This window comes from Cetorhinus maximus, chromosome 22 (assembly GCF_964194155.1).
Source record: "Cetorhinus maximus chromosome 22, sCetMax3.hap1.1, whole genome shotgun sequence".
Taxonomy (NCBI): Eukaryota; Metazoa; Chordata; class Chondrichthyes; order Lamniformes; family Cetorhinidae; genus Cetorhinus; species Cetorhinus maximus.
This window is the reverse complement of record NC_135900.1, coordinates 16,490,220-16,509,964: the sequence shown is the minus strand read 5'-3', so window position 1 is coordinate 16,509,964 and position 19,745 is coordinate 16,490,220.

Here is a 19,745-nt window from a genome sequence, read left to right as displayed (position 1 = left end):
ATGTGCAGTGCATAGGGAAAAATCCTGAATCTAACATTTGCAACTTTGCTTTTCACATTTTGTGATTTTTTAAATGACCAATTTCCACTCATACTTGTGTTGATTTTAACCTTTCTGTTAATGTGTTCCTCTCTCAGCTGGTTTCCTTATCTTCCTTTCTCTTGCTTACAGCACAGCTCTTATATAATTTCTGTCAGTCTCTGTATTTTTCCCTCTGTCTTTTCTTCCCTATTTTCTGTTTCTGCCCTTGTATATATATTTTTTCTCTTTTTATATTCGCAATTGCTTCCTCTTCTTTTATTTGCTCCCTCCACTTCCTTGCCTGAGATTGAGGCCTCCCTTAGGAAGCCAGCCCTCATCGCTGGCACAGCTTCCATTGTGGTAGTTGTGACCAACAACCTCTGAAACCCTTGAGATGAGATGTTCAATCAAATCCTTGATTGTCATTTTACCAGTTCGCAGGGCAAATGGGAACCCAAACCCATTTGGGATATGCTGGACTCTTGCCAGAACTAGGTTTTCAGATTTTCTTTCACGTTTGCAGTATCTGCGGTATTTTGCTGTTTGTTCACTGTGTTCAATTCACTGCCATGAAATGTCTGCCTTGAAGGAGTGTTACTCCTCTCTTTGATGTGATTTCCATTTGTCACTTTTACCTGGTTCATCGTCATTGCTGTCTCTTTCCCTGCTTAGCTATAATCACATGTTAAGGCCTGTTTTCAAAGCGCCTGCTCCAAGCTCTGACTCATTGCAGTTGGGATCAGCCTAAATTTCACCCTTCCCATTTCAGAACCACCCACCATCACCGATATCTCCCTGATATTCAACAAAGAGTTCTCGCTGATTCCTGAAATCAACTCTCTTCACCATCCATCACTACCAACATGTTCTCAGACTTACTCTTCAGAAGCATCCACTCATTTGACTTCAGAGCTGTCCTACTCCCAGTTCTGACAAAGGATCCATACTCAAAATGCTGTGTTTGTTCTCTCTATGGAAGTTGAGGGTTTCTGGCACATTCTGTCTTTGATTTAGATTTACAGCATCTGCAATACTGTATTTTTTGTTCAAAGTATTTATAAATATTTCCTATGTTAGGCAGATAAGAATGTACTTGTCCATTTTACTCTGGACTGAATTCTCGTAAAGACAGAAAGCTTCTCTGTTATTACAAAAATGGCTGCAGAGGCCCGGGTCCGGGCATCCCACCCCCAAACACAGCACCTGCCATTTTCGCGATGGGGGCGGGGGGGAAATGGGGGTAGGTTCCAAATTGCACTTACGTGGTTCAAGGAGGCAGCTGCCCATATAAAACAGCAGCTACCTCCAGTCATGTTGGATTTTCATCAGCTGGGAGTGGGAAACATGATGTGTGCAGATGAGATGTGGTAGGAGCAGGTCTAAATTTTGTGGAGTTGCTTGGATAGATCGGGTACCCTTTTGGAGAAGTAAGGTACACTTTTGGGTATGGTCGAGGAGCATCTTTGGGGGAGTTCAGGTGCCCCTTGGGAGAGGTAAGCTGCCCTTTGGGAAAGGTAAGGTGTCTTTTGGGGCTAGAAAAATTAGACATGAATGTGCGTAAATAGTGCATAAACTCATTGAAACTGTCAAGCTCATTGGAGCTGTCAAAAGGAACTATCAAAAGAAACTTTCAAGCTGTCAAACACCTGCCCTTTAAATTTTTGGAAAAAGTATCTGCAGTGTTTAAAAAAAAATCAGTGTTTGCTATTGCACTCTGTTTGTTGACATAAGATTGAGGGTTATCATTATTAAATTAGTGCTGCATGACAGATTTCACAAACTTCCATTATCACAATGGGGTGCCTCTCAGTTCAAAATTTGGTTGACAGCTCCAAGTGGTTCTAAACTCTTTGATGTGGGGCTATGAATTTCAATGTTTGTTTTTATAATGGATTAAAACAAGTTAAATATACTGACTGGGTTTTTATCAATGACAATGTTTTTATTTGAAATAGTGAATTCTTCAATAGACATTTAAGAACTATTTTATCTCATCTCAACATGGGTCCGGAGGTCTGCGCATGTCGAATGCTGGGTGAGTTGGCATGATAGGTTTAAGGAAAAAAAGTTGTGGGTGAGGGGCATGGGTTTGCATGAGCTGGCACTAAGCTGGCATAGAGGCTGTCAAAAGCCATGGGGGATGAGGGAATAGGCTGGCGTAGAGGATCTGAGGGGTCATGGGTGGCATGAGTTGGCATGGCTGGGGCATGGGGAGTGTGTGGAGGGGGGGTGAGGTGGTATAAGGGGTGAAGGCTGGAGGGCTTTTTTATGTTTCATTGCTATTTTTAAAAACTTCGACGCAGTGCTGATGTCCCAAGGTAGGCCTTCCCCCAGGTATCCTCTGCACCCGGCAGCCTCTGGATTGTTCCAGGGTCGCTCGCCTCAACTCCCATTTTTACCCACCCCTGTCGCCACATCCGCCCCCAACTTCCACCCCGGACCAAAGATCTGACTTCCGGAACACTTACTATCAGGTCGGATTTGTGGAGCTGAGAATTGAACTGAATCTACGCTCCCACCAGAGGAGGGTAAATTCAGGCCTCAATAAAAAATAATTTCCTAAGCAAATGTTTTATTTAAGTATGCGGTTGTTTGCAGGAATTTATCAAAAATATATATAATTTTTCTATTTATTTACGGGATGTGGGTGTCGCTGGCTAGGCCAGCATTTATTGCCCATCCCTAATTGCCCTTGAGAAGGTGGTGGTGAGCTGCCTTCTTGAACCGCTGCAGTCCCTGTGGTGTGGTTACACCCAGAGTGCTATTAGGGAGGGAGTTCCTGGATTTCCAGGATTTTGACCCAGCGACAGTGAAGGAATGGTGATATATTTCGAAGTCAGGATGGTGAGTGGCTTGGAGGGGAACTTTCAGGTGGTGGTGTTCCCATGTGTCTGCTGCCCTTGTCCTTCTAGGTGGCAGCGGGTTTGGAAGTGCATCTTGTAGATGATACACGCTGCTGCTATTGTGTGTCAGTGGTGGAGGGAGTGAATGTTTGTGGATGTGGTGCCAATCTAGTGGGCTGCTTTGTCCTGGATGGTGTCAGGCTTCTTGAGTGTTGTTCGAGCTGCACTCATCTAGGCAAGCGGAGAGTATTCCATCACATTCTTGACTTGTGACTTGTAGATGGTGGACAGGCTTTGGGGAGTCAGGAGGTGAGCTACTCGCTGCAGGTTTCCTAGCCTCTGATCTGTTCTTGAAGCCACAGTATTTATGTGGCTGATCCAGTTCAATTTCTGGTCAATGGTAACCCCCAGGATGTTGATAGTGGGGGATTCAGTGATGGTAATGCCATTGAATGTCAAGGGGCGGTAGTTAGATTCTCTCTTGTTGGAGATGGTAATTGCCTGGTACTTGTATGGCGTGAATGTTACTTGCCACTTGTCAGCCCATGGATATTGTCCAGGTCTTGCCGCATTTGGACATGGACTGTTTCAATATCTGAGGACTAGCGAATGATGCCAACAAAATGGAACAGTTGTTACATAGAGACTAGTAATTATATCAAAGTATAATTTGTTGTTTATTAGTATGAATACCATCAGAAATTCCAAGAAAAGTTACAGGCCTGCATGAATATTGCTGTTCAACTGTACTACAGGTTTTTACAAAGCGTTTCATTGTTCCTTATGGTCAGTCTTGAAGAGCTAGTTTGATAGTCCTCTGTAAGTTGCTATGGTGATAATCACAACTAGGCCTCACAGCAAATTAAATGAGGATATGAGGTTTAGAAATATATGGGGTGGAATTTTCCGTGCCCACTGGCAGTGGGTGTGATAGTTGGCATGCGGAGGCATTGTGGCAAGATCGGTTTCATGACGGCAGGAAGGCAGGTCGCGATTGTCCGTTCAGCCCACCAACGGCAAGCCGCATTTCCTGCCATCGGTCATCAGGAACCTCATTGTAATACATCAGCATATCATTATCAGGCCATCCTGCCAGGCTCTTGCACTCCTGCTGGATCGTCCATTCCACAGTGGGAAAGCACGCCGAGGTGTTTCACAACAGGACAGAGGCAACGTGCACTAGGCGGCTTGCACTTTGGGTGAATTGGAGGTGAATACACAGCAACATTCTGCAGAACTTGCCAGGGTTGTGTGTCACTTTCCAGGATTCAGGGGTGCTGGGGGGCAGGGGTTAACTGCTGCCCTGCATCGGAGGCGAATCTTGAGGATGAGGGGGAGCGGGGGGCAAGTGCAGCCTTGCCGTTGAATATAGCACATAAGTATTTGGGGTGGGGGGGGGGGGGTAGGGTGGGCAAGGGAAGCGGCCACGCATTCAGGATACCTGCAGAAAGTGACCACTTTTCTGCAACTGAGACAGTTCAGGCGCAGCCACATTGAAACGATGGGGCTCGGGCTACTAGCTTATCTGCCCACTCAAGCAACACAGAGGCATCAAAGTGCCACCAGTTTATCCAGAGCTCTCTGCACCCCCCCTCCACCAACCCCCCCCCACAGTACGCCCATCATCACCCCCACCTTCCCCCACCCCCCACCCCCCACCCCTGACACAGACTGAAAATTCATGAGCACTTTAGTGGACCGCAGAGCAGTTGGACTGTGCACATTGTACAATCGCCTTGCTAAAGCTGGCCATGTAGCAGTCACTGCTGGAGGTGCTCACAGCCCCCTGCAATCTCAGCATCCCGGTTTGGACCAGTCTCCCCCATGGTTCCAGCTAACAGGGCAGCCTTGCAGCACAGTAATTTCTGGCCATCCAAGTGATGGCCAGCACACTCCATGAAGTGTTAAAGGGCCGTTACACTTAACCAGGATAGGTTCTTAGTACACCCATGTTAACCACGTGTCTCTCTCTTTTATCCTGCGGGAGGAGTTCATCAGCATCATGGAGTCTAGTGAATTAGCAATATGCCTGATGGCCTACAGAGCACGAAGAAGATGGAGCAGAGAGCGACTGAGGCTCCTGGCTGCGCAGAGGCAGGAGCAGCAACCTCAGGAAGAAGGGGTGGCTGGTGTGCCATGCAAGAGCCAGAGCAATCCATTGCAGGCTGGCGTCTAGCGACTCCCAGGGTCTATAGACGCCGCCTTTCATTCCTGCAGATGACCGAGAACCAGTGTCACCGAAGACTGCGAATGTCTAGAGACCTGGTCACTCACATTTGCTAGTTACTGCAGGATTTGATGCCACGGGGACATGGAGGTCATCCACTGCTGGTGGCTGTGAAAGTGACTGCTGCGCTCAATTTCAATGCCAGTGGCTCCTTTCAGGGCTCCACAGGTGACCTCTGTGGGATCTCTCAAGCCTCCACCCACAGGTGCATCCATGAGGTCATGGATGCCATCTTTGCGAGGGCACACAACTTTGTGCATTTTGCCCAGCACCAGGACACCCATGATGCAAGAGCGATTGGATTCGCCCAGCTCATGGGTGCAGGGTGTGATTGGCTGCCCTCATGTGGCGCTCAGATCTCCATCACAACACACAGTGGACTATATCAACCGCAAGGGCTTCCATTTGCTGAATGTGCAGCTGGTGTGCAACAACCAGAAACACATCCTGCAGGTGTGCGCATGGTTTCCAGGAAGTGCGCACGACACCTACATCCTCAGTCAGCCACAGGACCCTGGAGATCTTCAGGTTCCACAGAGGCTGCAGGGTTGGCTCCTCGTGGACAAGGGCTACCCGCAGAGGCCGTGGCTGATGACACCCATGCAACGGCCTCAGACTGCAGCAGAGCGACACTATAATGAGGCTCATGCTGCAGCTCACAACCCGATGAAACGGACCATCAGGATGCTGAAGGTGAGGTTCTGGTGCCTGAACCGATCTGGTGGAGCCCTGAAATACAGCCTGCAGAGGGTATTACGCATCGCCATCATCTGCTGCGCCCTTTACAACCTGGCACTGCAACGGGGTGAGGAGCTGGCTGAGGGGGAAATGGAGGAGCTGCACGTCTCCTCCAATGAGGAGGATGCTGACGGGGATGAGGCTGAGGAGGACCTTGGAGGCAGCAATGATGGAGATGAAGCCCTCACACTGGCTAGATGAGGCAGGCATGCTCAGGAGGCCCTCATAGCTGCTAGATTTGTGGAGGATGATGACGGCAGGCAGTGAGGTGACGCCATAATTCCTCACATCGCATTTGTGAATGTTTGACTCCAGTTTAGCTTATGGCAGCATGAATACCCTCCGTGAAAATGCTCCTGTCATGGAGATGCAGTGAAGGCCCTAATTGTCGCTCGTTTGCAGGAGGACGATGACAAAATGCAGTGAGGACACTCCATAAATCTTCACACAGCCTCTGAGAATGGCTGACTCCTGTCTGGCTGCGGGCAGCTCACTTGCACTCCATGATCAGGATCATATCATACAAACGCAGCCATGAAATTTTAGAAGCGTCTGAAGCTTTGTCTGCATTCAACACCTGGGCCCTTCAGGGGCTGGAGCACAGCATCAATGGCCACAGATGCTGAAGGGATGGGGGCCAGCCCCTCCATAAAGGTGCTGGGAGCACATCGAGAGAATGAGAGAACCCTGTTGTACCTGCCCTCTACATTCTGGCAGTAATGACAAGCACCACCGAGGGGCAGTAATGTTTTCAGGGAGTGTGAGGCCGGACCATCACTCTGGTCTGAAGGCTGCACAGAGAACAGGGAAGAGGCCCTGGACTGAGACACCTGCCTTTATCTTGTGCAGAAAGGATTCACATTTGTGAGACAAGAACACTGCTCATCAGAACAAGGAGATATAGGCATGGAGACATTCTTGGGAGTTTATTGACAACAGTGAACAGTATGTATAAGTGATTAAGACCCGTGCCCATGCTGTGCAACTAATTCTTCTAAACTGTCCTAACCCTGTTGCTATGTCTTGGCACTCCCCAGACATCCACAGCAGAGATGGAGGCAGCCTGCTGACTGCAGCACCCTGTCTATGATGACTTTGGAGGGTATGCTCTGGAGGGCCGAGACTTGGAGGGCTCCGGCCTGCTTTCAGGGTCCTGCCGTGTGGCAGTGGCACCCTCCTCGGCCTGTGGAGCTGGAGCTGCTGGGGTCACAGGAAGAGGATGGTCGGATGGGCCGGACACTCTCAGAGTCGCCTGGATGGATGGGCCCGGAGTGTGCACCTGCAGACCCTCCTCCCTATGGGTGCTTGGGGGCCCCAGGCTGACTCCTTGAGGAGCAGGGGTAGCTGGAGTGAGATTGAGCTGTCCGGCACTCCTCTTGCATACACACTGTTGGAGGCCAAATACGGCATTAGTGATGGAGTTGAGCATGCACAGCAGTGCAGGAGTAAAGTCCTGGACCAAGATCTCCATGACGGCCGCCATCCTACCAGTGTTGACCCCGGTGCGTTGGCATGCCAGCGCTATCACCTCAGACTGAAGACGGATGGACTCCTCCATCATACAGCGGACACCCGTTCCGACATTCCGGAGCTTGCCTTTGCAGCTCCAACAACTATGACATGACCGAGTCCAGAGGCTCATCATCTGACACAGACTCAGCAAACCTCTGGCCTCCAGCCGTCCTCCAAGTGCCAGACAACTGGGAAGTCCCTGCCGCCACCTGCTGTGGATCAGACAGTGCGATGTGCTCACCAGATTGTGATGCTGAGGCTACTCTAAGGCTAGGTCCCACCGAGGTGTGTGTCTCTGTGCTGTTGGAGGTTGGGTGAGCTGTGACAGGACTTCAGGGAAGGTGCCTTCAGATTCCTCTTCGGAAGTTTCTTTGGGGCTTGATTGGAGGCTCTGGGTCATGGACTCTGTTGGTTGTTTGGCAGATGTGCCTGTGAAAGCAAGGGGAGATAATTAGTACATGGCAGTGGCCTGTGAGAGAGGACACATCACTCGCGGCATGGTTGCCTGATGGATGTTGCACTACTGGATCCTCAATTGGTAGAGCAGCGCCGACCTCACCGTCAGCACAGGAGTGGTCCAGATCATCACTGGCCAGTCGGATGGCTGTTTCCAAAGTCCAAGAGGACCTTGATTTCGAGCATTCCGCCACTGGTCTGTGACCTGTCTCTCTTGTTGTGTACCAGCTTGTCCTGCATGGATATAGATGGAGAAAGTGTAAGCAGGATGCCTGCCAAGCCAGATGACACATATATCTGGCCTGTATAGTTGTTGAGTGGTCCCGTGGACGGGGTGAGGACAATGAAGGTGTGTGTGAGAGAGTGAATGGTGATGTTCCCTTGAACTGACGGTGAGTGAGATCCCTGTGGGTGTGTGATGGGTTTGTGAGTGTGTGAGTTGAGAGTGATGAAAAGAGTGACTTACCTTGGCAGAACGGAGGAGATCATTCATCTTCTTGCAGCACTGGGTGGCTGTCCTGTTCTGAAGGGTGTTGGCACCGCTGCCACCACCTCCCAAGCCAGATTGGTCATGTTGTTGCCTATCCTGCGGCCCGAGCGGGGGAACAGGACATCCTGGCGGGCCCCGACAGCATCCATATGTTGTTCAAGAGACCTGCCATTAAATGAGGGGGCGGCGGGGGGGGTGGCTGCAATCTTCTTCAGTTTCAGGGCCATGTCTTCCTTGCAGCAGTAGTGAGCTGGAGGCATTGAGATGTGTGCTTGTGGCCAGACTTTAAACATGGCGCCCAGCATGATGCAGCGGCGTTTTCCCCAGGAATAATGAGGCAGGTTTGGGGCGCTGCGGAGTGAAAACCCGTCATTGCGCCGGACGGGTAAACCGTCAATTTACCTGCCCATTTCTGCACTTAATGCAAATTTGAGAAAATCCCACCCATGGAGTAAGCTAATATATGCAAGTGTGAAGTAAACTTCTCAGATGAAATACCAAATGAAAGTAGCACAAAATCGAACAAGATCGATACTTCAGACAATGGTTTTAAATTGCCATCTGAGTATAAAGCTGGTGTTGCATTTCAACCGGGCATTACAGAAACTGCCTGACTTTTATCACCATTTAATTTAATTCTCTTTGAATTTGAATTGATTTAGTTTTGATAATGGGCACATAACCTGTAGCAGTTTTATGTTCATGTGGCACTTTGAAAATTCAGTCTTTTTTTTAACTATTTCACAGGATGTGGGTGTCGCTGGCTGGGTCAGCATTTATTGCCCATCCCTAGTTGCCCTTGAGAAGGTGGTGGAGAGCTGCCTTCTTGAACCGCCGCAGTCCATGTGGTGTAGGTACACCCACAGTGCTGTTAGGAAGGGAGTTCCAGGATTTTGACCCAGTGACGGTGAAGGAATGGCGATATATTTCCAAGCCAGGATGATGAGTGACTTGTGCGGAACTTCCAGGGGGTGTTGCTCCCATGTGTCTGCTGCCCTTGTCCTTCTTGGTGGTAGAGGTCATGGATTTGGAAGGTGCTGTTGAACTTCAATGAGTTGCTGTAGTGCATCTTATGGACGGTACACATGCTGCTACTGTGCATTGTGTCTGTTGTCTGTAATTCCAAAACGGGAATAACAATTACTTTAGAATTTATCAAATGCTTCTCCTATCTCTTCCGTCCCTTTCTGATGCACCATCTCATGCACCAAAACCTCGCCTACACGGCCATTCTGAATGTGTGAGCCCAGGCAGTTAGCGTTGGCAGGCTGAAATGAAGACAGAAAGTGCTGTAAAAACTCAGTAGGTCTGACAGCATCTGTGAAGAAAGAATTTTCTATACCCACCTGCAGCAGGTTTGATGGCGAGCGAGTGGGGGGCAATGCGGTGGGAGCTGGAAAATCGGTTTCCCGTTGGCGTAAAGTGATGGTGGGATCTTGCCGCCTGCCTTGGCAGGTCGCCATTCCCGCCAGAGGCCGGTGTGAACCCGATCTGCATCCCATTAACAGGATGCAGATGAAGGCCCGGCTGGAATTGCAACCCCCTCCCTGCCAGCTCGATTGTCCGCACCTCCGGTGGGAAATCATGCTGGTCCTGAACACCAGCGTGGCGTGTACATGTCGGCGCCTAACTGAAGAAGGCCTGGGGCACTCGCGGAGATCCGAAGCGATGATGGAAGCCTCCAGCGACTGCACCCTGGAACACCATGTGTAGCAGGGGGTGGGTGGAGCATCAGCCATGTCGATCTTCTCTGCGCAGCAGTTTCCAGGAGGTGGTTGTTCTCGGGGCAGCAGCTTCTTCCAGGAGGTGATCTTCGAGCTGAAGGTGGAAGGCTATGGGGGGTAGTGGTGGGCGGCGATTGTTTGTGCTGGGGTTGGGGGGTGGGATTAGGCGGTGGGGAGAGGAATGGGGCGAGTGTGGAGGCCTAGAGGGTGTATGCAGTTGCTGTCCCTGATTCCCTCCTACAATGGTTCTTGGGCTTTAGGATTTTATAGAGAACTAAATTGCACAGGCACAGGGTTTGGCTCAACTGCATTGGAGCTGCTTGTTAGAAATAAACGTCCTAATGCCCTAATACAAACTCTAAGCTGGTTTAAGTGAGACAACACCTTGATTGGTTTGTCCGATTTAAATCCCTCCATGATTCAACCTCATCTCCCAACCAAAACACATAAAGTCACCATGACTTATTAGGAAAAACCTTTACTGGAAAAACCACAGGCAAAACCCCACGTTTCTACCCCAGCCGTGCTTAGTTCAGACCCAAACCCCCTGGATTCGGTCGCTACCCTTAAGTTACTTTAACCTCTCAGCCCCAATAGCCCTTGCATTTGGTTGATACCTTACAATCCTCCACACGGTTGGTCCTTCCGATGAGGACTGTAGGTCCGCGATCCAGGGTGACCCTTCCTGACCCTCCTTCCTGACTGCAGTGCCAAACCCTTCGCTTTTGTCTTTTTTATGATGATCCTTATCGAAATATCACAAACACATTTCCTGAGGCCATCCTGCTGGATGGTTAGTGCTTAGCACATTCTTTGATCCCTCAAGTCTGTTCCAGACAGACCTACTCAGCGCTGGTGTTGTTTCCACAACTGGAAACAGTTACACCAAGGTGAGGTATCCCTGGCTTCAAAGCTGATCCTTATGTGGAAGGTTCTTCTCCTTCAGTGACAGGAGTGAATGGATGTGGTCTGGAGCCACATTGTGACAATGGAATCCTTCATTTCTTAATTAGGTCACATGATGGTGGTTATCTTGTGTTCACTGCTGTGGTGATGTCTTAAATTCCAGTCCTTTTAATAGTATCAGTTCTGTTGTGATGTTGGAATGTCTGAGATTAACCCCCGCCCCACAGTATAGCTCTGCCTCGGTGTGTTTTGTTTAGAGGCTGGGATTTCATTCACAGCACTTGTGTCTCTGGGGGTTTTGGGGTTCTTCCATCACATTTTATACAGTCCAGTCGCAGGGGATTCCGATCCCACAAGGGGGTCAGGGGTGGTCGGTGGTGGTAGGGGAAAGAGAGAGATTCTGCAGGGGTCATGGAATGGATGAGTGGGTATGGCGCAGGAGTGTGGGAAGGGCTGTGTTGGAGGGTTGGTGACATTGTGCAGGTGTGAAGGGGCATGGGGGGGTGTGCAGGTGATAATGGGCATGGGGAGGGTGTTGAGGTTTGGACGGGCATCGGGGAAAGGGGTTCAGAGGCAGGGATCTGTAGAGTCAACGGAGATGTTCTGCAGGACATACTCAGGGTACGGGTAATAGGACGGGATGGTCACGGTTAAAGGGGCAGCGGGAGAGTAAGGGTATGGTGATGGTGGGTGAAGGGATGCTGAGGGTTGTCGGAGGGGATGCAGAAGGTGATATGAAATCTGGATGTTGGCAGGATGATGGGGCAGTGGCATGTCAACTGAAACAAGGGTGGGCTGGTTGAGAAGGTAGGAGACTTCAACATTCACTGACACAGGATGGAAGGTGAAGAGGGAGGGTTGGAGGGTGATGGTGGAGGAGATCAATGGTTATGGAGAGGTGGGTGTGGGTGATGAGGGGAGGGGAAAAGTTATTAGACTCCATTTCAAATGTTACTCGCACCATGGCTGCTCGCAACTATGCAGAGCCTTGTGGTGGAGATCTGAAGATGCTGGATGAGAGTTGGGTCATCAAGGGTGGGCGGGGAGGCAGGTCAGTTCAACTGGTCAACTGAAGGGGAACCCCAGCAAGTAGTACTTACAATGTTAAGGCCTTGGGGCAGATGAGAGTGTAAAGGGTAAAGGCTCAGAGTGCATGGGAGACACACAGCTCACAAGGGCCCTGGCAAAGACCTTTGCCTCCCTACACATGCCTGATTCTAGGGGACATGGGATAACCCTCAGTCGATGGTGGGGAGCGTGGTGGAGGAGTGCACAGGCTTAAGGACCATTACAAATAAACCATGTCAGACATGATTAAAGTGCAAGTGAACTATACTTACAAAAGTCTGATAAGTGTAACAATCGTAGTGCATCCACGCAACTGCTTGTGAAATCAGAACTTCTTAATTCTTCATTCCCTTCCTCTTCCCCTAACTGCTCCTCTGACAGGGGTGGAGGCAGCCTGCTGACCAGTTGGCCCTGTGGCTTTGGATGACCTTGGTGACCGTCCTTTGGCGACCTCAGGCCTGGAAGGCCCCGGCTTACTTTGGCTGCCCGGCTGCGGGCCAGTTGCTCCTTCTGCGGTCACAGAGGACGAGGCTGAAGGGGTCAGAGGCAAGGGGGATTCGGAAGGGCTGGACACCCTCAGTGAGTCCTGAGTGGAGGTGCCAGGGGTGTCAACTGCTGCTCCTGGTCCTTTTTCATGCTCGAAGGTTCCTGCTTGATTCCTTGAGGGGAAGGGGCAAGTAGAGGGAGGTTGCGGTGCCCCGTCCCCCTTCACATAGCCACTGCAAAAGCTCTCCCATGGCTACAGCGATGGAGTTCAGGTCTGTGCGTATCTCTGGCAGAATCTCCTGGACCAGGTTCTCCATGGAGTCCGCCACCCTACCCATGGATACCTCCATGCGTGCACATGTTGGCACCACATCATCAAGCAGCAGGCGGACAGATTCCTCCACCTCGTGCCACACTGTTCAGGGCCTCCTACATCTCTGCCTGATTTGCCCTGTCTCTTGCTGGCTCTCCAGCATCTCTTGGAAGGCCGATTCCAGAGACTTGCCATCGGGTGCGAACCCCACAGATGCCTCTTCCCCAGCACTCCTGCAAGTGCTGGTGGACTTGGCTGACCCTGGCTCCTCCTGCTATGGACACATATCTGTGCAGTGACCATCAGGATGTGCGATCCTTCCTAAACTAGATCTAATACCCTCTGAGGAGTATGTCCCTGGGCTGGTGGAAGATGTAGGTAACTGCTGTGATGCCTCTACAGGTGCACTTTCATCCTCCGCAATGTCCTCGCTCCTCTTCGGGCTTGCCTGAGTGCTGGACAGACTTTGTCCCTTGCCCTAATCCTGCTGGCACCTACAAGTGAGTGAGAAGAGAGCGAGTGATGAGCTGCCTCCAACATGGAGGAATGCTTGACCCTTAGGTTCCTATGACATGCATGGATCTTTACTGGATGGACGTCACAAGCCAATCTCTCCATCTCCGCAGGGTCTGTCCCAAGTAACCCCTGCCATCTGGGCTGCCCAGTCCTCGAAGTCGAAGAGGTCATTAAATTGTGGCCAGCCCCCTTCCATCTTCTCTCCCTATTTCGTTTTATGACTTAACTTCTCCTGCACAAAGAGAGGAGATGGGGTTGAGAGCAATTCGGTTTCAGGTACCTTTCTCATGCTTCCAGTCTTACATATAACCCACTGGTTTGGGTGCCGATTGATTAATGCACTGCAGGTTATTCAGAAGGGCCAGTACCCTCCAGACTGATGAGCCCAGGCAGATATAAGGATAAGGCTCAGAGGGGCATGTCATTGGTGCTGCCTGCTGGTGCCCTCGATGCCTGTGACCCTTCCCCATCCCCCTTCCTAGACAGCATGTGAGCTCTCTGTGTGCAAGGATAAGGGACCCGCAGCAGCCTCACCACCTGCAGACTAAAAGGATTACAGTGGGGTTATGAGGCATCACCTTATCACATTGCCACTGAGGCCTATATTGCTTGTACCATTAATTGAGGTGAGTGTGAGCAGTTGAGGGTTCACATACCCTGGCTGAGCAGATGAGGTCATTCATCCATTTGCGGCATTGTAGGGCAGTCCTCTGCTGGAGGCCCTGGGCACTGGCTGCCCTGGAGACTTGCCCCCATGTCGGTTTGTTTCCCTGCTCAGCCTCCTCCTCCCAGCCCGTGGATTGAGGACATCCCTCCTGGCCTCCGCTTGGTTGAGCAGGATGCCCAGGGAGGTGTCGCTGAGTTTGGGTGCCAGAGCTCCCTCTCCTCTTTGGGCCATCTCCTCCCTCAGCGTTGCGTAGGTTGCTGACCGGCCATCTTTTAAATGTGGCGCCTGGATATGACAGTGCTGCGCAAGCCACCCAACCGGCCCCGCTGCGAGAGATGTTGGGAAACCCCCGACTGCATAATTAATGAGGCCGGGGCTGTGTGATACCGGGTGAATTCTGGGCAGCCTCCGCAGCGGGAAATACTCCCAGTCCCCGCCCCCACCACGGGACTTATTCCTGGAAGGGAAAATTCCACTCAGAGTATCTGTTTCAAGACAATTCTTCTTCAGTACTGAAGGAAGCTAGAAATGTGTTGGGTTTTATGCCGTTGAGAGGGGACAGGGGAAGGAAGAATAATAAGGAAGGTTTGGGATAAAGTAGAAGGCGGGACAGATTAAATGACAAAGATGGAACAAAAAGCAAAGGGCGTGGTAATGGTTGTAGTAAAGAAACAAAGCATTTGTCCAGAGTGAGTGTGAATGGCAGAATAATGATCAGCTCAGTCCGAAAGCAAAAGCATAAAAAATAAGATTCAGGCCGGCAAATGGCAAACAAAAAAAGAATCAAAATAGAGAACAGAGTTCATGGTCTGAAATTGTTGAACTCAATGTTGAGTCCAGAAGGCTGGAAAGTGCCTAATCAGAAGATGAGGTGCTGTTCCTCGAGCTTGATTAGAGCTTCACTGGAACACTGTAGCAGGCCAAGGACAGAAACATGAGAGTGAGAGCAAGGTGGCGAATTTAAATGGCAAGCAACTGGAATCTCAGGGTCATGCTTGCGGACTGAGCGGAGGAGTTCCGCAAAGCGGTCACCCAGTCTGCGTTTGGTCTCCCCAATATAGAGGATCCCATATTGCGAGCACTGAATGCAGTACACTAAATTGAAAGAAGTACAAGCAAATCAGTTCTTCATCTGGAAGGAATGTTTAGGGCCTTGGACAGTGAGGAGGGAGGAGGTAAAGGGGCAGGTGATACACGTTCAGCAATTGCATGGGAAGACGCTGTGGGGAAGGGATGAGGAGTTGGGAGTGATGGAGGAGTGGACCAGGGTGTCACGGAGGGAATGGTCCCTTCGGAATGCTGAGAGTGGAGGGGAGGGGAAGGCATATTTGACGATGGCATCATGCTGGAGGTGGCGGAGGATGATCCTTTCAGTGTGGAGGCTGGTGAGGTGGAAAGTGAGGACAAGGCAAACCCTATCGCAGTTCTGGGAGGGAGGGGAAAGGGTGAGGACAGAAGTGCAGGAAATGAGTCGGACACGGTCGAGGGCCCTGTCAGCCACAGTGGGGGGGATTCCTCAGTTGAGGAAAAAGGAAGACAAATTAGAAATGTTGCTGTGGGAGGTTGCATTATTAGAACAGATGCAGTAAGGACGGAGAAACTAGGACAATGGAATGGACTCCTTACAGGAAGTGAGGGGCTACACCTCCACTCCCCACCAGGACAGTCTGAGGGCCCCCTGCTTCTTCATTGAACAGGCCTGCTAAGTGTTTCCAGCACTTCCTGCTTTTATTTCAGATGTCCAGCATCTGCGGTATTTTATTTTTATTTTACTGTTGGCAGCCTATTTCATTCAGGATGGAGGCCACAGCTGAACCTTATCCTGTCCACAGCTGACATCCACAGTGTTACATTTTGCAGCAGGATAACAGTTAGGAGCGGGAGCTCTTCCTGACTTTATTTCATGCCCTCTCCAGCCCTGAAGGTGAATTTTACTCAAACAGAAATCAACCACCTTGGTGTGGGCTAAGAAGAAAATGGTTATGGCTCATTCTTGGGTGCACAGCAACAGTGTGTATCCCAACCTGAGGATACTAGCTTTTATTAGAGGTTATCAGCTTTTCCATTGTGTTTGGGAAGCTCTTTGTAGATTACAACACATTTTCCGACTAAATTCTCAGAATGTAAATTCTCAGTTTAACCTGATGATTTTATTTGTTAAACAACCTTTGGCTCTTCTTTAAGAAAATAAGATTGTATCTATTTTATGTAAAAATGATGGGAAAGAAGCTGTGTAATTTTTTTCCACAATTCCAGAGTAGTGCAGAAGATAAACAATTTGCTTTCCTGGTTGGTTATTATCTATGTTCATTCTACATCATTGATGCAGCACTGATTTCACCGAAGAGTTTCAACTGTTGTGTTCCATGGTCCTGCTAATGAATGATTTATTGGTGCTTACTCATTTGGGAAAAGCGGACATGGAGATATGATAAACAAGGAAAACTTGCCAAATCTACCATGGAGTAACAATGAAGTGATTATGAAGAATATTTTTTGGAGCACACTGCTCGAGTAACATTGCAATAATATACTGACCCATATCCAATACTACAACGAGAACACAAAATGCTGGAAATTCCCTCCGTAGGGAGGGAAACAGAGTTAATGGGCGGAATTTTCTGGCCCTGTTGCAGTGGGGGCGGAGCCAGCAAATGTGGTGCGCCGCTTAAAACTCCCTTGGGTGGGGCTGGAAGATCCCACTGGCGGGAGGGGGGTGCACAGTTCTGCCCAATGGGTGGAATTTTGCACCCTCACCCTGCTGGGAGGGGCTGGCAGGAGGTGGGAGGGTGGAGAATGTAAAACAGGTGGAATGGCAGGGCACTGTGCCAATTAATGGCCACTTAAAAGCCTCCTCCCACTGGCCACCACTGGTATTTTACCAATGGTGGGTGCTCACACCCCATGTGAGACCGCAGGATGAAACCAAATAGATTTGTTGGAGGCCACGGGATCCCTCCTAGCTCGGGGACCCTGTGCTCAACCCAGTGCCCTCCAACGACAGTGCTACCCGCCCAATGTGTTTCCACCACCCACCCCCACCCCCCCCACCCCTACTTTGCCAATCGTGGCCTTCTGCCCCCAATCACCTTCTAACCTGGTTCCAGTATCAGTCATCGCTGGGGACTGCCTGCAGAAAATGGAGACAGTGAGGGAGAAGGCCACGTAAGTCCCTTTTATTTTTAAAATGGCCACAGCTGCCTGGCCATGATCTTGGAGGGGCAAACCCCTCCATGGAATGGAGAGCAGCTGCAGCTGCAGCCTGGTGGCCATTGTGGGTGTCAGGGGGAGGGTCTCTCACAGGTTTAATCATTGCTCTACCCTTCTCTTCCCAACCTGAGTCCCATCATGCTGGTCTAAACATGTTCCATGCTCAGCTACCCGCATGCTGACCGAAAATCCCAGTTGGCACGGGAACCGGGCCTTAATAGGCCCCTTAACTACATTAATTTGATCTAAATTGGCTACCTGCCACTTGAAGCCAGGTAGCCGCTTGTGACCCCAGCCAGCCTCTCTGAAAATGGCTCCAGGTTGGGATCCTGGCACCATACTGACAAGCTGGCTAGTGGAGCCAAATTACAGGCCTACCTGCATCCAAAATCGCCCCTGACCCTCTTTGAAAATCCTGCCCATTGAGTCTGTTTTTCTCTCTGCGGATGCTGCTTGACCTGCTTGGCGTTTCCAGCATTTTCTGCCTTTATCTCAGTCCTCCAGCATCTGCAGCATGTTGCTTTTGTTTCAATTCCACAACCTGCTTTTAATAGGAATAAAGATCTAACTATGCTGAGTGGTTATGGTTGAAAACATCCTTCAATATTACAATACAGCAGCTATACTGCTCAAACTGTTTTCACACTGATATCACTTGAAAATGGTGGAAGTCCATTAGGGTTAGCTTGCCAATTGGTTACACCCAACAATGGGCATAGATTGGGCATAACCAACAAGGAAATTGGGTGGCAGTCTTTTGCACTGGAACCCATCCAGTTCTCCAGTTGAGCTTTACAAGGAAACAAGGAGTTCCAGCCCACTGTGTTGGGATTAGGCTCTGGTGTCAGTTAACTTCCTACAGAACTTCCCACCATTGATGCTGGTATAATGCTCATCGCCTGCCTACCAGAGAAATGTGCATTCAGGAAAAGTATAGAGTATTCATGAAATTCTCTTATTGTTTCTTTTCTATTTCTATTTGGTTTGTCAGGGCTCTGTGCCAAGCATTCTGATCATTTTCCTGGTGTTGGAAGAATGACTTTCCTGGTGAGATTCTTCCCCTTCTATTTTTTTCTGAGCAGAAGTTGTTGCTTAACAGGCAAGAGAGAGAGAGAGAGAAAGCACTCTGCTCACCTGCCTGTACCTTGCCACCCGTGTGCACATGTGCCTACATATGATCAGGCTCCAGGTCATTAGAATGCCAGATGTTAATTGTGTCATAGGATGCTTGCAGCCAACACCCCATCATATAGTTGGCAGTGGCAGTAATTGCCAGTTGTGCTCTTACATTGTCTTTTTTCGCCCATTGCAACTCTCTCATATGGAGTAAGTGTTTGGGAGTAGTAAAGGAGCCACACTTCTTGTTACCGTTTAATCCTGCACCAATTCCTTTTCCTCGGCCATTAAACTGTGTCATTAATTTGTGTTTCCGGTCTCCACATTTATTGTGCTCCCACTAGGTTTTGCTCGGCACCTTCATGACACAAACTCTTTGCTAAGGTTGGAATAAAGATTAAAATTACTGGTAACGTTTGTAATGGCTAACAAATTTTTAAATTTCCTCTTTGCACTACTTATTAATCCATTATCCATTACAGGCAATCCATGAAGGTAAGATACGTATGATTTGCCAGCCTCCTGAGCGAATTCCTGAATTCGTACTCCATATAGGCCGGAACCATAAAAAAAAAAGGCACTGCTTGCCTGATAACAGACTGCCTGACAAACTCAGATCAGAGGCCAAATCTACCTTACAGGGTGATACAGCCACTCTGCACTACTCTTCAGTCAATGAGAAATACAACTCTTCTGACCCGGCCTGAATGCCTGTGACAATTTTAATTTTGTAAAGAGCCGATGGTCCTAATGGCCCTTCACTTTAACAAAAAAGTTCAGAGTGGAGACCTACCCAATGGCTCTGTGAGTTCACCCAGTAAGTATTCATACAGTAGAAAAGGCCCAAGTTTAACCTTGGGTTCATGCTTAATTACCATAGATCAGCCGGAACACATAGGCTCCTACACCAAGATTCAGCCGCCATAAGTTAGGGAAGGGGAGCCTGGATCATCATCCAAATATATCTGCATGCATGTGGGCAAAATGTCAGAAGTGGTGTCGTTAAACCCTCACAATCCTTACTTCTCCTTTAAACAAAAACATGCCAAGGACCTAGATTCAACAGAGGCGTTCAAAATTATGTAGAGTTTTATAGAGAGAGTATAAGATGGAGAAATTGTTTCCACTAGTAAGAGTAGACAGCATAAATTTAAACTAATTGGCAAAAGAACCAGAGGGGAGATGAGGAAAATTTTCTTTACGCAGTGAGTTATGTTCTGGAATTCACTGCCTTAATGGTGGAGCAGGCAAGTTCAATTGTAACTTTCAAAGAGAATACTTGAAGCAGACAATTTTGCAGGGCTATGGGGAAAGAGCAGGTGAAGATTATATTATATTAATGTTGTATCTTAAGAACGAGAATAGGTGTGATGGGTTGAATGGCCTCCTTCTGCGGTGTAAGATTCTATGAATCTATGATCCTATGTCTGTTTTGTCTTCAGTGTTACATGA